Here is a 6,000-nt window from a genome sequence, read left to right on the forward strand (position 1 = left end):
GGGCTGATGATACCGGTGATTGGTCGGATCCCGAAGACCCTGCCTTGGATCTCATTATGAATGAAAAATGCCCACTTCACCTTCCTTTGCTACTTTACTCAGTGTAATTTTTTTGAAACATCTGTCTCTTCCCCACTAAATGAGCCTGTCAGGCTTATTGACGTTCACCTGACCAGATACTGGAGGGAGTTTGTTGTTTCTTTGTTGTTGTTCTTTTACCAGGGCTCCAGGCTTTATTTCAATTTTATTTACTCCAGTACCACACTGTTTAATTACTTTGGTGTAACCCTTTAGGGTATTTTGGGATCAGGAGGTTTCATACCTTCAATTTTGATTTGCTCTTTCAGGATTCTTTTGGTTATGCAGGGTGCCTGAGCTTTCAAAACAAATGGTGAGATACATTTTCCTGTTTCCACAAAAATGTCATTGGAAGTTCAGTAAAGATTGTATTAAGCCTGTAGATCACTTTGTGTAGTATTGACATTCTAATGTATTAAGTCTTCCAATCAATAAAATGGTATGTCTTCCTATTTATTTCTATCTCCTTTAATTTATTTCAGCAATACTTTATAGTTTGGGGAATAAAATCTTTTGCCTCACTGCTTATGTTTATTCCTAATAATTTATTCCTTTTTGAATTGTTTGTGCTTACTGTATATAAAAAAAATAATTTTGTGTATATTTTTAGGTATTTTTTAAAATTTTGTGTTTTTGTTTTTGTTTGCTTTGCCATGCATGTGGGATCTTAGTTCCCAGACCAGGGACCAGAGTTCGAACCCAAGCCACCTGCTTTGGGAGCTCGGAGTCTTGGCCACTTGACCAGCAGGGAGGTCCCTTGTGTGTTGATTTTATCCTGCAACTTTGCTGAGTTTATTTTTTGGGTCTAACTGTGTGCATGGGTGTCCCCATGTGATTGTGCTGTGTCTGAGTGTAATCTAAGCATTTCTACATATGACACCATTTCACTATGAACAGGGATAATTTTCCTTCCTTGTTTTTAATGTAACTGTCTTTTCATAACTTTTTCTTGCTTCTTTGTTAGCAGAGACTTCCTGGGCTAGGTCGACTAGAAGTGGCAAAGGCAGGCATCCCTCTCTGGTTCTTAATCTTTTAGAAAATATTTCCAGGCTATCTTTATCAACTAAGATGACAAATGCAGATTTTTGATATATGGCCTCTATTCTATTGAAATTTACTTTTATTCTTCTTCTGCTGAGTGTTTTTGTTATTAAGTAGTGTCATAATCGGAGAAGGCAATGGCACCCCACTCCAGTACTCTTGCCTGGAAAATCCCATGGATGGAGGAGCCTGGTAGGCTGCAGTCCATGGGGTTGCTGAGGGTCAGACACGACTGAGTGACGCAACTTTCACTTTTCACTTTCATGAATTGGAGAAGGAAATGGCAACCCACTCCAGTATTCTTGCCTGGAGAATCCCAGGGACGGGGGAGCCTGGTGGGCTGCCATCTATGGGGTCACACAGAGTCGGACACGACTGAAGTGACTTAGCAGCAGCAGCAGTGTCATAATATTATTAGCTATTACATTGATTGGTTTTCATCCACTGGACCATCCTTCTAGGCCCCAGGAATAAATCTCATTTGTCTGTCATTCAGAATCCATTTAATGTGTTGCTACATTCAGTTTGCTAGTACGTGTTAAAGATATTTCTACTAGTATTCACGAGTATATTCATCTAATAGCGTTCTCTTTTTGTATTGTCTGTTTCTGGCTTTGGTAAAAGGGTAATACTGACCTCATGGAATGAGTTAGAGTTCTCTCCTCTTCAGTTTTTTGGGGAAGCATTTTAGAATCAGTATCATTAAATAATTTTTTATGTTTGGTAGAAATCAACAGTGAAACCATGTGGTACAAGGCTGTGCTTTATAGGACATTTCAGATTATTGATTCCATAGTCTTACTGGTTATAGGTCCATTCAGATTTTCTACTTCTTCTTGATTCAGTTTTGGGAGCAGCTTTTCCAGAAATTTGTCCATTTTGTCTGGATCATCTAATCTGTTGATGTACAGCTGTACATAGTATTTTCTTCAAATCCTTTTTTTCCCCTATGAATTCAGCAGTAATGCCCACAAATCCATTTCTTATTTTGAGTAACTGAATCTTCTCTCCTTTTTCACAGTCAGTATATTTTAAGTTTGTCATTTTTGTGGATCTTTGCAAAGAACAAACTGTTGATTTTCCTTCTTATTTTTCTCTCCTCTCTTTTATTCTGCTGTCCATATAATCTGTATCATTTCATGCTCTGTGATAGATGTGAATTTAGGTTTTATTATATTTCCTAACACTTCATGGTATAAAATTAGGTTGTTAATAAGATCGATTTCAAATTGTATTTGAGATAAAGAAAGTGGCTTTCTTAATTATATATGCCAAGATCAGTAATTGATGAATACGTTTACTTTCTTGCTAAAGCATCAGTTGAAATTATTATGAAGAGTCCTAAGATGATTTCAGAGCAGCTTGTTTCTAACCCTGCCAGGTCCCTCAGCGCAGTGGTGATACAACCACCATGAGCTCTGTGCAGGGACATCAGTCATGGACACAGGAGGGCAGAGCCCTCAGTGTCAGGATGGGCTTGTCTCCCCCACATCTCCCTCTCTGCTCCCAAGTCCTGAAGTTTGAGAGTCACAGACTATGATGCAATCACAGAGGGAAGGGAAAAACATGTTTATGGTCATTGTTTTTCATCAGGATGGAGGGAGGCGGGTGCAGAGCCCCAGGACAGGAGCCTCCCCAGATGTCCTCCATGGGACTGACATGAAGCAGTAAAAAGAAGGGGAAGGTAGGCTGCTTGCGTCACGGGGACACTGAGGGTGCGGTCTCAGCACTGTGACCCCCTTATACACACCTGCTTTCTGACTCTACCTGTGCCCTGGTCTAGCACCAGCCTGGCACGCGCCCTGCAGTTTTCACAGGCTGAGAGACAGAGCAGCAGTGCCATATGCTGTGCTGACATGAGGGGAAGTCTTCGTTTCTGAGAGCAGAGCCTACAGACTTGCTCCTGAGCCAGCTTCTTCCCAGCTCGGCTTAGACACAGGGTTTTGTCTCCCTGTTGTGCAGACCCTGCCATGTCCTTTCTGATTTGTCTTTTCCTCCTCCTGCAGTTCTTTCACACTGTATGTGAGTTGTATTACGGACATTGTTTGCGATTCCAGAAGCCAAGAGTCTATAGAGATGAGGACCTAGTTATGGGTGGGTTTTTTTCCCCTTTATGAGTTGTACCAGGAATCAGACACATTTCAGCTCTCTTTTGTGGGCAGCCAAAAACAAGAGGTGAACAATAAGTAAGGAAGTTCTTGTTTACACGTGCACATGGGGGTGTGTGCATCCATTTAATCCCACAGAGAAGATGCTAAGGTGTGCACAGAAATTGCAGAATTGTAGGCTGACACACCCTCACTGGTGCTTTCCACGGGGCGCTAGTGGTAAAGAATCCACCTGCCAAAGCAGGCCATCCAAGAGATGAGTGTTTGATCCCTGGGTTGGGAAGATCCTTTGGAGTAGGAAATGGCAATCCACTCCAGGATTCTTGTCTGGAGAATTCCGTGGGCAGAGGAGCCTGGTGGCTACACTCCATGGAGACGCAGAGTCAGATATGACTGAGCAACTAGGCACAGATTCTCACTGTTTTGATCTTCTTTATCTCTTTTTTACCTTAAATTTTTTCTCCCCACTCCCTTCAAGACAGAGGATAGACAACTTTTGTGTCAGCTCCATGAGCCTATTCTCAATGATCATTCTCCAGAGGTCTCAAAACTAGTGAACCTGCTGGGACTCCAGCCCCTGCTGTTGTCAGACCCTCCGACTGAGGCACACCATCCCTCGAGTCACTGAACCCCTGGTCTGAGGCCACACTTAGGAGAAAGAGGCGCAGTCTGGCTGCTCACTTCTGACAAGGACATTGCTGAAGTGTGCACCCCTGGAGATACCACTAAGTTCCTTAAATCCACAACCCTTAAACATTATGACCCACTGGACATCAGTCATCAGTTAACCCTAAAATGAATGAGATATTCAGCCCATTATTCTGAAGGCCAAACAAGAAAAGGGGATAACATTTCAGATCAGGTTAATGCCCTTCATTTTTTATCCATTGCACTAATTTCTCCAGGAAAAAAATGAGAACATTGCCTTAAAATCTGGACTTTATCCAACTGTGAAGCAGGCATGTCTCCGGTTTCGTTCCAGTAATGATGCCTAACAAAGGATTTCCTTCAAACCGCCTGTGTGCTGGTCATGCTTTGTTGCTTGAAAGAATCGCTAGTGCCCGTGAAACATTTAATAACATCTAGGCTTCCCTCACAGCTCAGTTGGTAAAGAATCTGCATGTGACGCAGGAGACCCCAGTTCGATTCCTGGGTTGGGAAGATCCCCTAGAGAAGGGATTGGCTATCCACTCCAGTATTCTTAGGCTTTCCTGTGGCTCATCTGGCAAAGAATCCGCCCGCAATGTGGGAGACCTGGGTTTGATACCTACGTTGGGAAGATTCCCCTGGAGAAGGGAAAGGCTGCCCACTCCAGTATTCTGGCCTGGAGAATTCCAGGGTCTCAAAGAGTCTGAGTGACTTTCATTTTCACTTTGCATGTCCTCAGAAGAGTAAAGGTATGTGTAGGAACTCCACATTTTGTTTCTAAGGGTTGTTTCCATCTGTACTAATTCCTTCTGGAATTTTAAATCTATAGTCATTTTGGCAGGTGCTCTTGCACTGGAGGGCTACTGACCTCTGGGGTTAGAATTTCAGTCTTTCCAGAGTTTTATCTGTGTGAGGACCTTTGTGTGTCCAATCTTTTTCCGTTTCAGCTGTCTCATTTCATGTTTTGTTTCCTCTTGGTTTCCTTCCATAACTTTAAAAGTAAGACATGGAATATTTTATAGAAATTATTTCAGGCACATACATTGTCTAGTTTGGCGAAAGCTATGGATCACTTGCTTTCTACCAGAGTTAGGTAGAAAGTGACTATCAGGGGATGAAGTAGACTCTCTGATCTCAGGCACCCTGAGGGGAAAGAGGGAACCTGTTTTCTCCTTGAGGCCAGTGTTGAAGGTAGGGCAGTGGGAGTCTTATTAATGTCAAAGGCTGGAGGTCAAACTTTGTTCCCTTCCTCCTGTACTGGATGCCAGAGAAATTTCTGGCCATCTCCATTTTGGACAGAAGAACTGAAGGCATTATGTGATTGTCAAATTCCGAAGTTATTTATAAAAGTCTTTGGGTTAGTCCATGATTGTATATGGTCAACTTCATCCTGTAAACAGATTTTCATACTTAACAGTGTATCATGAATGGAATTTAAGTAAATGTATATCTACATGATTATTATTGAATGTCTACAGAAGTCATGTCATATAGATATGGCAACACTTTAGCCATTGTGACTAATGTTATATGACAATAGACATGTGATAACTAATCCTTCTTGACAAGCTTGGGCATTTCTTTTATTGAGGTAATTGTAAAACTGCTGGGTGAAAACACAGGCACATTCATCTAGCGCTTGGTGTGGGTGGTGTGTGGTCAAGGACCTGCTTGGAAACCAGCACTTCACAAGCCAGCCAGCAGAGGGCAGGGTCACCCTTTTTCTGTGTTTGGTGATTAGCAGCTCAGTCCTGACTGTAGCCCGCCAGGCTCCTCTGTACATGGGATTCTCCAGGCAAGAACAGTTAAGTGAGTTGCAATGCCCTCCTCCAGGAGGTCTTCCCAACCCAGGGATGGAACCCTTTTCCCACATTTTTACAAACTGAATATTCTATTTTGAACTTGGCTTCCTCAGTGACTCAGTGGTAAAGAGTCAGCCTCTAATGCAGGAGACTTGGAGACGTGGGTTCATTCCTGAGTCAAGAAGACCCCTTGGAGAAGGAAATGGCATCCCACTCCAGTATTCTCACCTGGAAATTTCCATGGCTAGAGGAACCTAGCAGGGTCCAGTCCATGGGGTTGCAAAGAGTCAGACACAACTGAGCGTGTGTTCGCGTCACATGAG

Source organism: Moschus berezovskii, chromosome 8 (assembly GCF_049115385.1).
Source record: "Moschus berezovskii isolate FMDL1 chromosome 8, NW_MosBer_1.0, whole genome shotgun sequence".
In the NCBI taxonomy this organism is placed as follows: Eukaryota; Metazoa; Chordata; class Mammalia; order Artiodactyla; family Moschidae; genus Moschus; species Moschus berezovskii.